At 59.2% G+C, this 14,464-nt stretch overlaps 1 protein-coding gene across 2 annotated transcripts in view; it reads left to right on the top strand.

Annotated features, from left to right (window-relative positions):
- Positions 1–1,915: 1,915 nt before the first annotated feature.
- The window catches only part of TTLL4 (tubulin tyrosine ligase like 4), a 51,383-nt gene continuing 38,834 nt past the window's right edge, over positions 1,916–14,464 (top strand). For both annotated transcript variants that reach the window (XM_074967011.1, XM_074967010.1), the window contains exon 1: positions 1,916–2,022. The gene's annotated coding sequence lies outside the window, so the exon portion shown is untranslated. The remainder of the gene's footprint in view (positions 2,023–14,464) is intronic.

Here is a 14,464-nt window from a genome sequence, read left to right as displayed (position 1 = left end):
TTCATCTAGTTCTTTTTTGAACCCCCTTATAGTTTTGGCCTTCACAACATCCCCTGGCAACTAGTTCCATATCTTTTTTGAGATGGGGTGACCAGAACTGCATGCGGTATTCAAGTTGTGGGCGTACCATGGATTTACATAGCACCATTATGATATTTTCTGTCTTATTATCTATCCCTTCTAATGGTTCCTAACATTGTTTGCTTTTTTGGCTGCTGCTGCACATTGAGTGGATGTTTTCAGAGAACTATCCACAGTGACTCCAAGATCTCTTTCTTGAGTGGTAACAGCTAATTTAGACCCCATTATATATGTATAGTTGGGATTATGTTTTCCATTGTGAATTGCTTTGCCCCTTATCAACACTGAATTTCATCTGCCATTTTGTTGCCCAGTCACCCACTTCAGTGAGATCCCTTTGTAACTCTTCACAGTCTGCTTTGGACTTAATTATCTTGAGTAATTTTGTATCGTCTCCACATTTTGCCTCAACATCTCTGTTTTCCCCTTTTTCCTGATCATATATAAATATGTTGAACAGGACTGGCCCCAGTACAGATCCCTGCTATTTACCCCTCTCCATTATGTAAACTGACCATTTATTCCTACCCTTTGTGTCCTATCTTTTAACCAGTTACCAATCCATGAGAAGGCCTTCCCTCTTATCCCATGACAGCTTATTTTCCTGAAGAGCCTTTGGTGAGGAACCTTGTCAAAGGCTTTCTGAAAGTCCAGGTACCCTAGATCCACTGCGTCACCCTTGTCCACATATTTGTTGACCCCCCCCCCAAAGAATTCTAATAGATCGGTGAGGCATGATTTCCCCTTAGTCCTTTCGTGAAATCTGCTTGTTTGATCAGATGAAGTACTACATCCCCATCTAGGGCAGAGCTGGGTAGTTTTTTCTAGCTTCTTTATCCTGGCTCACACGTGGCTTTGGTCATTCAGGCCTATTCGGCTGGCTGGGACCATGGCATTCTCCCCATCTCTTTTAGAAAACTGTGGCATCGTGATCTTTGACCTGGTCCCACCCCCGGCTGGGGTGGCAGAGAGCTCTATTTATTGTCTCATCTGAGGTGGGGCACCTCTGAAAGTGCATTGCCTCCTGTACTGCCCCGTGCTGTCAGCTGTCATCTCTGACCTGCAGTCTGCTGGCAAGATAAATCCATAAGCTTCTACCCCAGCGGTGGCTTTACTGTCTGCTTCGAGTGCCCATCCACTAGCACAGCTGGAGAGGTTCCCCAGCACCTCGAGCTCCCGCCACATACAGGCAGGCGGGCATTGAAGAGGGAGTGGGGATGCTCTGTGCTGCAGCTTTGTCTTAGCGGGTATCGAACCAACTGCAGGGGCAGGCTATAACCCATCGACCTCCTCCCTGTGAAATGGGGGGCCCCGTGGGCATTCCTCTTTGAATCCTGAGCCGCGAGGTAGGGGGTCGGCTGGGAGGCCTGACCCTGGGACTACTGTGTGGGCGTAGGGCTGTGTGGACGCACATCCTGGAGGAGAACCCGGGATGCCAGTGCTGGCGGGCAACTGACTGGCTTCAAACCCTGGCTGGGGGCCTAGAGCGAACCCTGGCTTGGCAGGCTGTGGGGGCCGGACCCCAGAGCTGGAGCTGTCGCCCATCAGCCCTGCTGGCCACCAGCCCAGCTCCAGCAGGAGCCATGCAGGGAGCCCTGCCCTGGGCTGGTACTGCCTGCCCTGGCCTCTGTGCCACGCGGGGCATGCCGGGAGCCCTACTCTTTGCTAGCACGGGGCATGCTGGGGGCTGCAGTTCTCGGAGGCGCGGGGCATGCTGGGGGCCGTAGTCCCATGGGACGCGGGGCATGCTGGGAGTCGTAGTTCCATGGGGCGCAGTGCCTGCCGGGAGCTGTAGTCTCGGTGACGGGGACACGTGGTGTTCCGGCCCCGCCCCGGATCTCTATGGTAACGGCGGGCGGTTCGGCGCCCGGCGCGCGGGGGTCCTGGGCCGCAGGAGGAAGCCGGGAGGGGCCCAGGCTGCCCGCCCGCCCCGCCGAGCCGGTGAGTCCGACGGTCCCCCCCCCCCAGCCCCCCACGGGCCCAGCTCCTCCCCCCAACCCCCCCGTGTCCAGCTTCCCCCTCCCCCACGGGCCAAGTCCCCCCACCCCCTCCCCGTGTCCAGCTCCCCCCCCCACGGGCCCAGCTCCTCCCCCCAACCCCCCCCGTGTCCAGCTCCCCCCCCCACGGGCCAAGTCTCCCCAACCCCCCCCCGTGTCCAGCTTCCCCCTCCCCCACGGGCCAAGTCCCCCCAACCCCCTCCCCGTGTCCAGCTCCCCCCCCCACGGGCCCAGCTCCTCCCCCCAACCCCCCCCGTGTCCAGCTTCCCCCTCCCCCACGGGCCAAGTCCCCCCAACCCCCTCCCCGTGTCCAGCTCCCCCCCCCACGGGCCCAGCTCCTCCCCCCAACCCCCCCCGTGTCCAGCTCCCCCCCCCACGGGCCAAGTCTCCCCCAACCCCCCCCCCCGTGTCCAGCTTCCCCCTCCCCCACGGGCCAAGTCCCCCCAACCCCCCCCCGTGTCCAGCTTCCCCCTCCCCCACGGGCCAAGTCCCCCCAACCCCCCCCCGTGTCCAGCTCCCCCCCCACGGGCCCAGCTCCTCCCCCCAACCCCCCCCCGTGTTCAGCTCTCCCCCCCATGGGCCCAGCTCCTCCCCCCAACCCCCCCCCCGTGTCCAGCTTCCCCCCCCACGGGCCAAGTCTCCCCCAACGCCCCCCCCCCGTCCAGCTCCCCCCCCCCACGGGCCAAGTCTCCCCCAACGCCCCCCCCCGTGTCCAGCTCCCCCCCCACGGGCCAAGTTCCCCCCAACGTGTCCAGCTTCCCCCCCCCCCGCCCGCGGGACAAATCCCCCCCCCAACCCCACATGTGTTCAGCTCCCCCCCCCCCCCACGGTCCAGGTCCTGCCTGGTCTCTCCTCACGGGTCCAGCGTCCAATCCCCCCCCCCGCCCCAGCCGGGTCCTGGCCCCCCACGTGTCCAGTTCCTGCCCCTTGGCCAAGTTCCCCCGCACGTGTCCAGCTCCCCCTTCCCGCAGGGGCCAACAGGCCGGGTCCCTCAGGGGGAGGAGCCCCACCTTATCCCTCCCCCTTTCCTTTCCCACTGCTGAGGGGCCTCCGGTAGGGTCCCACCTCCTCCCCGGGCGGGCTCCCCACCACCTCTCCTGCGCTGAGGGACCCGTCTCCTTTCCCCCACCCGAGAGACCCAGCTTCCCCTCGTCCTGTCCCCACAGGCCCCTGGGTGCCCGAATGTGGGGGGAGCGTTGTCGCCTCGGCTCGCGATGTCCCCAGGGCACAGCTCAGTGCACGGGGCTGGCAGCAGGCGCCGGGTCCCGGGGCAGGGAGCGGTGCCCTCGGTGTCGCTGCCCTGCAGCTTGGCCCCGGGCGTGCGACGCGCCCTGGGCACTTGCTGATATTACCGTTTCAAGCCGTTCTTTCACGGTTACCGCAGGGTAGCTGCTGAGGAAATGCCACCCGCCCCCTCTACCAAAGCCTGGGGTGTCAGTAGCTCCGAGTCTGCCTTCCTCCCACGTAGAGGCTGGGGTTCGGGTCACGGGCCTCAGCCTCTGCCGCGTGCGAATGCCGAGCTTGGCTTTGTGTGAAGAGCCGCGTGTTCACCTCCCTGCCTTAGGCTGTGTCTACACGACAACAGTCAGCTTTTGTGGACGGACCGGCGGAGGTGTACGCACGGCGTTCCTGCGGCTGTGCCGACATCAGAAAACCACCTCCACCAGAGCCGCACTGTGTTACTTACTGGGGCTGTCTCCTCAATTTCACGGCACCCATGGAGGACCCATGAAATTGACAAGAAAACTGATTCCTGGCTCCAGAGCCTGGCTGCTGCTCGGTCTCCGCTCCAAGCTGGGCTGCCACCCATGCTCCTGGCTTCGGCTGCTTCCCAGGGTCCCGGCTCCCTGCTGGGAGCACAGCAGCCGACCAGCAGACTACGGGTGTGGATCTCCCTGCCGGAGGTGAGAAGCCCTGGGCGGCAGCCCGCCCCCTTCTCCACCCGCACCAGCTGGGAGCAGGGAGGCGAGAAGCACCGGGGTCAGCTGGCTCCCAGTGGGGAGCTGTGAGGAGCTGAGATCCGTGGCTCTCAGCCCCCCACGCTGCCCCTTTCCAGTAAGTGGAAGCTCTCCTAGTGAGGACGGCACACTGAGGGCAGCATGGACATCAGCTACGGCAGGAATCAATGGGGTGGCTGTAAGTTGGCTGACTTTTCTTTGTAGTTTAGAGATAGCCTTAGTATGCACTTCAGAGTTGTCGGCATAGCTACGTTGGTCAGGGGTGTGAGAAAACCCGCAGTGTGGATGCTGTGATGTTGACAGAAGAGAGCTTCTGTCCCCACAGTTGTGTCATTCAGGAAGGTGGAAAAACCCCTGGTGGTGGGGCAGGCTGTGTGTGCGCTAGGGGGCTATGGTAGCATCAGCTACACTTCCAGCCCACTGAGTGATATGGGAGGGGGATGAAATGAACAGGGAACCTTCAAGCTGAATAGCTGGGAAGAAATCGGACATGAAGCTGAATCAGGCTTTGGCAGAGCCGCCCGAGGGAAGTCATAGGAGTTCTCCTGCTTGGGGGGTTGTCACGGAGTGTGGGGGAGTCCAGGCCCTGCACCCCTCTTCCTGGGATTCACTGAGACTCTCAGCCAGCCAGTAAAACCGAAGGTTTATTGGACAACAGGAACACAGTCCAAAACAGAGCTTGTGGGTACACCCAGGACCCCTCAGTGAAGTCCTTCTGGGGGAGCAGGGAGCTTAGACCCCAGCCCTGGGGTTCCCTGTGTTCCTCCACCCAGCCCCAAACTGAAAACTAAACCCACCGAGCAGGTTCCCTGCTGCAGCCTCCATCCACATTCCTGGGCAGAGGTGTTACCTCCCCCTCCCCCTCCTGGCTCAGGTGACAGGCTCTCAGGTCTCCCATCCCCAGGGCACATTCCCAGGTCAACACTCCCCCCTCCCTGCTGCGTCACATCGTCACATCTCTCCCCCCTTCGAGACTGAACTGAGCGGGGTCACTGTGACCAGTGACCTGGGGAAGTTCGGGGCCCCCTCTCCGGGACAGCGCATCCGCTATCAGGTTGGCACTTCCCTTCACGTGGACCACGTCCATGTCGTAATCCTGCAGGAGCAGGCTCCACCTCAGGAGCTTGGCGTTGGCTCCTTTCATCTGGTGCAGCCAGGTCAGGGGAGAGTGGTCGGTGTAGACGGTGAAGTGTCGCCCGAAGAGATAGGGCTCTAGTTTCTTGAGGGCCCACACCATGGCCAGGCACTCCTTCTCGATGGCCGCGTAGTGTTGCTCCCGGGGTAGCAACTTCTTGCTCAGGTACACGATGGGGTGTCTCTCCCCCTTTTCATCCTCCTGCATTAACACCGCCCCCAGTCCCGTGTCGGAGGCGTCGGTGAACACCACAAAGGGCTTGTCAAAGTCTGGGTTTGCTAGAACTGGGCCACTGACCAGAGCCTCCTTCAGCGCCCGGAAAGCCTCCTGGCACTGCTCGGTCCAAACCACCTTGTCTGGCTTCCCCTTCTTGCATAGCTCAGTGATGGGGGTGGCTATGGCGCTAAAGTGGGGCACAAATCTTCGGTAGTATCCTGCCATCCCAATAAAGGCTTGGACCTGCTTTTTGGTGTGGGGAGCGGGCCAGTCTCTGATCACCTCCACCTTGGCCGGTTCCAGCTTTAGGCGGCCGCTCCCCACCCGATGGCCCAGGTAAGATACTTCAGCCATCCCCACCTTGCACTTCTCCGCTTTGACAGTCAGCCCAGCCCCCTGGAGTCGGTCCAGCACTTGTCTAACCTGGGACACGTGGTCCTCCCAGGTCTGGCTAAAGACACAGATGTCGTCAATATACGCCACGGCAAAACTCTCCATCCCCCTCAGGAGCTGGTCCACCAGGCGCTGGAAGGTGGCCGGCGCTCCCTTGAGGCCGAAAGGCAGGGTCAGAAACTCATAGAGCCCCAGAGGGGTGATAAAGGCCGATTTCAGCCGGGCATCTGCATCCAGCGGCACTTGCCAGTAGCCCTTTGTAAGGTCCATGGTGGTAAGGTACCGAGCTCCTCCCAGCTTGTCTAGGAGCTCGTCCGGCCTGGGCATGGGGTAGGCATCCGATACAGTGATGGCATTGAGCTTCCGATAGTCCACACAGAACCGGACTGACCCATCCTTTTTGGGGACCAGCACCACCGGCGAGGCCCAAGGGCTGGCCGATGGCTGGATCACTCCCAAAGCCAGCATGTCCCGGACCTCTCTTTCCAGGTCCTGAGCAGTTTTCTCTGTGACTCGGAAGGGGGAGCATCTTATCGGCGGGTGCGACCCTGTCTGCACCCGGTGGACAGTCAGATTAGTGCGTCCAGGCTGGTTGGAAAACAGCTGTCGGTACGGATGCAGCACCCCCCTGACCTCAGCTTGCTGGGCAGGGGTGAGCTGATCCGAGAGGGGGATTGTTTCCAGGGGGGAACCAGCTCTGGTCCCAGGGAATAGATCTACTAAAGGGTCATCTCCCTGCTCCTCCCACTGACCACACACAGCTAACACCACATTCCCCCTGGCATAATATGACTTCATCATATTCACATGGTACACCCGGCGGTGGTGGGCCCGGTTCGACAGCTCCACCACATAGTTTACCTCATTGAGCTGCTTGACGACCTTGAACGGGCCCTCCCAGGCGGCCTGTAGTTTGTTCTTTCTCACGGGGATGAGAACCATCACCTGATCCCCAGTGGCGTAGGCCCGGGCCCGCGCCGTGCGGTCATACCAGACCTTCTGCTTCCTCTGGGCTCTGGCCAGATTCTCCCTGGCCAGGCCCATGAGTTCAGCCAGTCTCTCTCGGAAGGTCAGGACATACTCCACCACTGACTCTCCATCGGGAGTGGCCTTCCCCTCCCACTCGTCTCTCATCAGGTCCAGGGGGCCCCTCACCCTCCTTCCATATAACAGTTCGAAAGGCGAAAATCCGGTAGACTCCTGGGGCACCTCCCTGTACGCGAACAGCAGGTGAGGTAAGTACTTGTCCCAATCCTGCGGGTGCTGGTTCATAAAGGTTTTCAGCATCATCTTTAGCGTCCCGTTAAACCTCTCCACCAGCCCATTGGACTGGGGGTGATACGCTGAGGCCCAGTCATGCCGGACCCCACATTTCTCCCACAAGCACCGGAGCAGGGCCGACATGAAGTTGGAGCCTTGGTCTGTCAAGACTTCCCTGGGGAACCCCACTCGGCTGAAAATGGTCAGGAGCGCATCTGCCACGGTGTCTGCTTCAATGGAAGCTAAGGGCACTGCCTCGGGGTAGCGGGTGGCGAAATCTACCACCACCAGAATGTATTTCTTCCCCGACCGGGTCGTCTTGCTGAGAGGCCCCACGATGTCCATGGCCACCTTCTGGAAAGGCTCCTCTATGATGGGCAAAGGTCTCAACGCCGCTTTCCCCTTGTCCCGGGCCTTCCCCACCCTCTGACAGGGGTCACAGGATCGGCAATACTGCCGGACGGTGGTAAAGACCCCGGGCCAGTAAAAGTTCTGTAGCAACCTCTGCCGGGTGCGCCGGATTCCCTGGTGCCCTGCGAGGGGGATGTCATGGGCCAGGGACAGGAGCTTGCGGCGGTACTTCTGGGGGACCACCAGCTGCCTCCTGACCCCACAGGACTCCCCTTCCCCTGGGGGAGCCCATTCTCGGTACAGGAACCCCTTCTCCCACAGGAACCTCTCCTGGCAGCCTCTCCTCATGGTCCGTCCCTCACTGAGGTCGGCCAGGTCCCTGAGCTTCTGCAAGGAGGGATCTTTCCTCAACTCGGCCTGGAACTCAGCGGCTGGGGAAGGGATGGGGCCCGGTTCCCCCTCTGTGGCCAGGTCTGAGGCCGCAGCCTCTCTGAGCCGTGCCCCTCGGCGCTCCCTCCCCACCCGAGTAGGGTCTCGCGCCTCCAGTGTGGTACCCTCCCCAGGGTCAGGTCGCAGTGCCCCTCGCCGGCTCTGGCTACGGGTCACAACCAGGGCGGTCTGGGGGTCGCTTGGCCAGTCCTCTAGGTCTCCCCCCATCAAAACTTCAGTGGGCAAATGGTGGTGTACCCCCACATCCTTGGGGCCCTCCTTGGTCCCCCATTTCAGGTGTACCCTTGCCACGGGCACCTTAAATGGGGTCCCGCCCACCCCCGTCAGGGTCAGGTAGGTGTTGGGCACCACCCGATCTGGGGCCACCACCTCGGGCCGGGCCAGCGTCACCTCCGCGCCCGTATCCCAGTATCCATTGACCTTCCTCCCATCCACCTCCAGGGGAACAAGGCACTCTCTCCGGAGGGACAGCCCCGCACCCACCCTGTAAACCGAGCACCCTGAGTCCAGAGCCTCCAGCCCTCGGGCGGGGCTGGCTGGGGGTACTCTTCCCTCCTGAGCAGGTGGCAAACTGGTAGCCCCCCTTTCCTGGGTCGGCTGCCCCTCGTCCAGCTGAGTCCCTACCCAGTTAACCCTGGGTAGGTTGGGTCTGCTCAGTTTGTCCCTGAGCCCGGGGCACTGGGCCCGTACGTGGCCTCTCTGGCCACAGTGATAGCAGCTCAGGTCACGTTGGTCCCCTCGAACGGGTCGGAGGGGCCCGACACCAGGCGTTCCCCTTTGGAGGGGGTTCTCCCTATTTCCCCGCTGGGAGGCCCCATGGTGACTCTCTCTCTGCATCGGGGGGGGCCTGTTCTTTTGGGACTCCTCCCGGCTACCCCCTGACCGACTGTTCACAAACTCGTCGGCCAGCTGCCCTGCATGCTGGGGGTTCGCGAGCTTTTTGTCCACCAGCCACAGCCTCAGGTCGGAAGGGCACTGTTCATACAGGTGCTCCAGTACAAACAGGTCAAGCAGGTCCTCTTTAGTTTGGGCCCCCGCTGTCCACTTGCGGGCATATCCCTGCATCCTGTTGACCAGTTGTAGGTAGGTGACCTCAGGCGTTTTATGCTGACTCCGGAACCTTCTCCGGTACATCTCGGGGGTCAGCCCAAACTCACGGAGCAGGGCCTGTTTGAACAGTTCATAGTCCCCTGCCTCTGCCCCTGTCATCCGGCTGTAGACCTCCACGGCTTTGGGGTCCAGTAAGGGGGTGAGGAACTGGAGCCTGTCTGCAGGGTCAACCCTGTGCAGCTCGCAGGCATTCTCAAAGGCCGTCAGGAAGCTATCCATGTCCTCCCCCTCCTTCCGCTGGGCCAGGAAGCACTTATCAAAGCTCCTTGCAGTCTTGGGTCCCCCCTCACTCACCGCAGCCGGGGCCCCACTGCTCCTCAGCCTGGCCAGTTCCAGTTCATGCTGTCTTTGTTTCTCCTTCTCCTGCTGCTCATGTTGACGTTCCCTCTCCTTCTCCTGACGCTCCCTCTCCTTCTCCTCCTGCTCATGCTGACGTTCCCTCTCCTTCTCCTGACGTTCCCTCTCCTTCTCCTGACGCTCCCTCTCCTTCTCCTGACGCTCCCTCTCCTTCTCCTCCTGCTCATGTTGACGTTGTTTCTCCTCATGTTGACGTTGTTTTTCATGATCCTCCAGCTCCCTCATTTTCCTCTCCCTCTCCCATTCCAGCCGCATCCGCTCCAGGGATGGGGAGCTCCGCTGGGAGGATCCCCTGCTGGCTGCTGGGGTCAGGGGGCCCTCGGTATTCGTTGGGCTTCCCACAACCCCTCCCCCAGGCATAGGTAGGAAGGGTCTCGGGGTGTCCTGGGCAGCAGTCTGACCCCTCCCAGCCTGGTCAGGCCCCAGGGCCCACGCTGCGTCCGCCGGGCGGCTTCCCTCAGGGACAGGGATCGGGTCATCCAAGCGATCCCTCTCCTCCAACTGGGCAATCAGCTGTTCCTTGGTGGACCTCCCGACGCGCAGCCCCCTCTGCCTGCACAGCTCCACCAGGTCGCTCTTAAGGCGTTTAGCGTACATCTCCCGGCTGGCCACTCGCAGGCCGGGCAGCTGTCCACAGTTTCCAGGAAAAGCCCCTAGTGTGCCAGTCCTTCTTGAGGTCACCACCTCTTTGCCAGGGTCGAGCTGCAGACTCCTCCGCCCCTGGGACCGCTCGCTGCAATCCCCCGGGGGACCCTGTTACTGCAAAAGTCCTTCTCTCTGGTGACACACTCCCAGGGGTTAACCGCCCCCTGAAACCGTCTCTCTCTGAATCTTCAGCACGCCTGGTCCCCGTCAATCCCCCTTCGTTTTACTGTTCCCCAGTCACTTACTGCAGGAAGCGCCGTTCACGGGGTGCAGTAGATCCCACCGCTGCCACCAGTTGTCACGGAGTGTGGGGGAGTCCAGGCCCTGCACCCCTCTTCCTGGGATTCACTGAGACTCTCAGCCAGCCAGTAAAACCGAAGGTTTATTGGACAACAGGAACACAGTCCAAAACAGAGCTTGTGGGTACACCCAGGACCCCTCAGTGAAGTCCTTCTGGGGGAGCAGGGAGCTTAGACCCCAGCCCTGGGGTTCCCTGTGTTCCTCCACCCAGCCCCAAACTGAAAACTAAACCCACCGAGCAGGTTCCCTGCTGCAGCCTCCATCCACATTCCTGGGCAGAGGTGTTACCTCCCCCTCCCCCTCCTGGCTCAGGTGACAGGCTCTCAGGTCTCCCATCCCCAGGGCACATTCCCAGGTCAACACTCCCCCCTCCCTGCTGCGTCACATCGTCACATCGGTCTAAGCTAGAGTGGACAGAATGAGTTACTGGCCTGATGCATGAAGTGCTGAGCGTGGGTCCGTGGGCTGTGTTTTGCAGGGCAGACTGGCTGACCACAGGGTTCCCTTCTGGCCTCCAAATCTATAAATCTAGAAATGTACAGCAGGGTGCATGCCAGCATAGCCACCCGGGGGATTGACTGGGTCATCTGATAGCCCGTCACCCACGCCAAGATCTTAGGCAGCACCAGTCACTGTGGTTGCTGATACCGAGGGTTTAGTGAGAGCTGCACAGCTGTATGTGAAGGCAGCATCTGGGGCCGCGTCTTTTGTCAGTCTGCTGAGGTCACGGAGCCCTGCTGAGCAGCCTTCATGTGAGCCCTTGGTTGCTGCTCTGCTGTCAGATGAAGGAACTGGTGACTCAGCCAGGGGAGCTGTACCCTAACGGGACACTTGGAATAGGCTAGAAATCTTTGCTGAACTCTGCCTCAAGCCTGGCTATGAGTCCGGGTAGCCAGAGGTGGGGAAGCCCTGTTAGATCATCCAGCATAGGAGAGTTTGTTCCTTATTGTACCCTCACTAGAGTTGTAGCCAATCGAGTTTCAAATGTTACACGAGCTGATTGGGAGATTGGTCCCCACACGCTACAGCACCTTCTCGGCGTCTTTCCTTTCCCTTTAATCTGACTTGGCCCAGTTACACCCCTGTGTACTGGATTGAATTATTTGTATTGCGTGGCCCCTATGGATCCTGATCAGGGCCCTAGTCTGCTAGGGGCAGCAGAAACATGTACAGACAGTCCCTGCCCCAGGGAGCTTACAGTCTGAGTTGGACAAGATTCAGCAGGTAGGGAAGGTAACTGTCAAATGATCCTGGTTATGCCTGAGAAGCAGCCCTCTGTTTGTCCCCTTCCTCGCCATTGTCAGGTGACAGTTCTGTTAAATAATTCCTCCCCTCCTTAGTGTTTATACCCTGCAGGTTTCAGAGTAGCAGCCGTGTTAGTCTGTGTTCGCAAAAAGAAAAGAAGGACTTGTGGCACCTTAGAGACTAACCAATTTATCCGATGAAGTGAGCTGTAGCTCACGAAAGCTTAAGCTCAAATAAATGTGTTCGTCTCTAAGGTGCCACAAGTCCTCCTGTTCTTTATACCCTGCAGGTATCAGCAAGACTCTTCTGTCTCCCGGTTGTTGCTTAGCCGAGATAAGCAGATTTTGTTCCTCACAAGTCGGTCCCCGCAGCCCCCTAATTATTCTTTTGAGAGTAGCAGCCGGGTTAGTCTGTATTCGCAAAAAGAAAAGGAGTACTAGTGGCACCTTAGACACTAACCAATTTATTTGAGCATAAGTTTTCGTGAGCTACAGCTCACTTCATCAGATGCATACTGTGGAAAATACAGTGAGGAGATTTATATACACACAGAACATGAAAAAATGGGTGTTTATCATACACACTGTAAGGAGAGTGATCACTTAAGATGAGCTATTACAAGCAGGAGAGTGGGGAGGGGGGGAGAAAACCTTTTGTAGTGATAATCAAGGTGGGCCATTTCCAGCAGTTGACAGGAACGTCCGAGGAGGTGGGGGAGGGAATAAACAAGGGGAAATAGTTTTACTTTGTGTAATGACACATCCACTCCCAGTCTCTATTCAAGCCTAAGTTAATTGTATCCAGTTTGCAAATTAATTCCAATTCAGTAGTCTCTCGTTGGAGTCTGTTTTTGAAGTCTTTTTGTTCTAATATTTTGACCTTTAGGTCTGAAATCGAGTGACCAGAGAGATTGAAGTGTTCTCCGACTGGTTTATGAATGTTATAATTCTTGACGTCTGATTTGTGTCCATTGATTCTTGTACGTAGAGACTGTCCAGTTTGGCCAATGTACATGGCAGAGGGGCATTGCTGGCACATGATGGCATATATCACATTGGTAGATGTGCAAGCGAACGAGCCTCTGATAGTGTGGCTGATGTGATTCGGCCCTATGATGGTGTCCCCTGAAGAGATATGTGGGCACAGTTGGCAACGGGCTTTGTTGCAAGGATAGGTTCCTGGGTTAGTGGTTCTGTTGTGTGGTATGTGGTTGTTGGTGAGTATTCGCTTCAGGTTGGGGGGCTGTCTGTAGGCAAGGACTGGCCTGTCTCCCAAGATCTGTGAGAGTGAAGGATTGTCCTTCAGGATAGGTTGTAGATCCTTGATGATGCTTTGGAGAGGTTTTAGTTGGGGGCTGAAGGTGACGGCTAGTGGCGTTCTGTTATTTTCTTTGTTAGGCCTGTCCTGTAGTAGGTGACTTCTGGGAACTCTTCTGGCTCTGTCAATCTGTTTCTTCACTTCAGCTCAAATAAGTTGGTTAGTCTCTAAGTTGCCACTAGTACTCCTTTTCTTTTTGCTAATTATTCTTGTGGCTGTTCCCTGGACTCCTTCCGGTTTGGCAATATCTTTGGTGAAACGTGGTGCCTGGAACTAGGCGCCACGCTTGTAGGGCAGGTGCTCCAAGGCCTTGTGGGAGGGGGCAGGGCTGATTGCCTCCCTCTGTGATGTGGTCGCTCTGTGTGATGCCCCAGCGCGCTTTCTGCCCATGTGTCTAGTTGCGAGGCTATCCTGGCCGAGGTGAGGGTAAAGCAGACCGAGAGGGAGCAGCGGGAGATAAGTGCTACTGTGTTGGGCTTTTCCCCACCTTGGGCTGTATGGACAGGCTCACAGTCATTGGTGCTTCGCTCCTGATTCCCAGCAAACAGCGTGGAGAGTGCCGGTTTGAGAGTGTTTTCCAGCTGCTTTCCAGGGTGGTGATGGCAGCTTCTCAGTGCAGGACAGCATCAAGCTGGTCATAATGGGCAAGTCTTGGGAGCACCTACAGACTTCAGGTTGTGCTCCTTTGTCTGCTGCCAAGCCTTTCCTTTGCCGGGCGTTGGCCTTCGTCTTTGCTGTACCCCCGGGTCTCCATCGCCTTGTTCCTGTGCCAGTTCCCCTCCTCCCGAGATCTAGGCTCTTCCTGGCCCAAGCAGCAGCAGCAGGGAGAGCTGGAGCCAGGCTTGTGGAGGTGGCAGGGAAAGAGGCATTTCCCAGATGTGCTGGGGCTGTTAAATGGGAGGTGGGCTTCCAGGCACTTTAATCCTTGGGCAGCAGAGGTCAAAAATAGGACCAGAGCAGTCACTGCTACAGGGACAGTTGCGTTAAGGGCTTGGTGCTGGAGAACTGCTTGTAAGCTCTGGGAGGGTGTTTGGGTCCAGGAGGAGGCTCCAGGCTGGGGCAGAGTGTTGGGGTGCAGGCTGCTGGCTCTGGGAGGGGGCTCAGGGCTGGGGCAGGGGTTCAGGGTGCAGGAGGGGGTTTGGGGTGTAGGCTTTGAGAGCAGGCTCAGGGCTAGGGCAGGGGTTTGGGGTGCAGGCTCTAGGAGGGGGCTCAGGGATGGGGCAGGGGTTCAGGGTGCAGGAGGGGGTTCAGGCTGCAGGCTCTGGGAGGGGACTCAGGGCTGGGCCAGGGGTTCGGGGTGCAGGCTCTGTGACAGGGGTCAGGCCTGGGGCAGGGGCTTGTCGGGCGGGGGGGGGGGGTTGGGGTGCAGGCTCTGGGAGGGGGCTCAGGGCTGGGACAGGGGCTTGTCGTGCAGGAGGGGGTTTGGGGTGCTGGCTCTGGGAGGGGGCTCAGGGCTGGGGCAGGGGTTCAGGGTGCAGGAGGGAGTTTGGAGTGCAGGCTTTGGGAGTGGGCTCAGGGCTGGGGGTTGGGATGTGGCCGCCTGCTGGGAGGCACTTACCGCAGGCAGGTCCCAGTTGGCGGCGCAGCGAGGCTAAGGCAGGCTCCCTGCCTGCCCTGGCCCCACGTCACTCCCGGAAGGGGCCAATGTG

Source organism: Natator depressus, chromosome 11 (assembly GCF_965152275.1).
Source record: "Natator depressus isolate rNatDep1 chromosome 11, rNatDep2.hap1, whole genome shotgun sequence".
Classification (NCBI taxonomy): domain Eukaryota; kingdom Metazoa; phylum Chordata; order Testudines; family Cheloniidae; genus Natator; species Natator depressus.
This window is presented reverse-complemented; position numbering and strand designations above follow the sequence as displayed.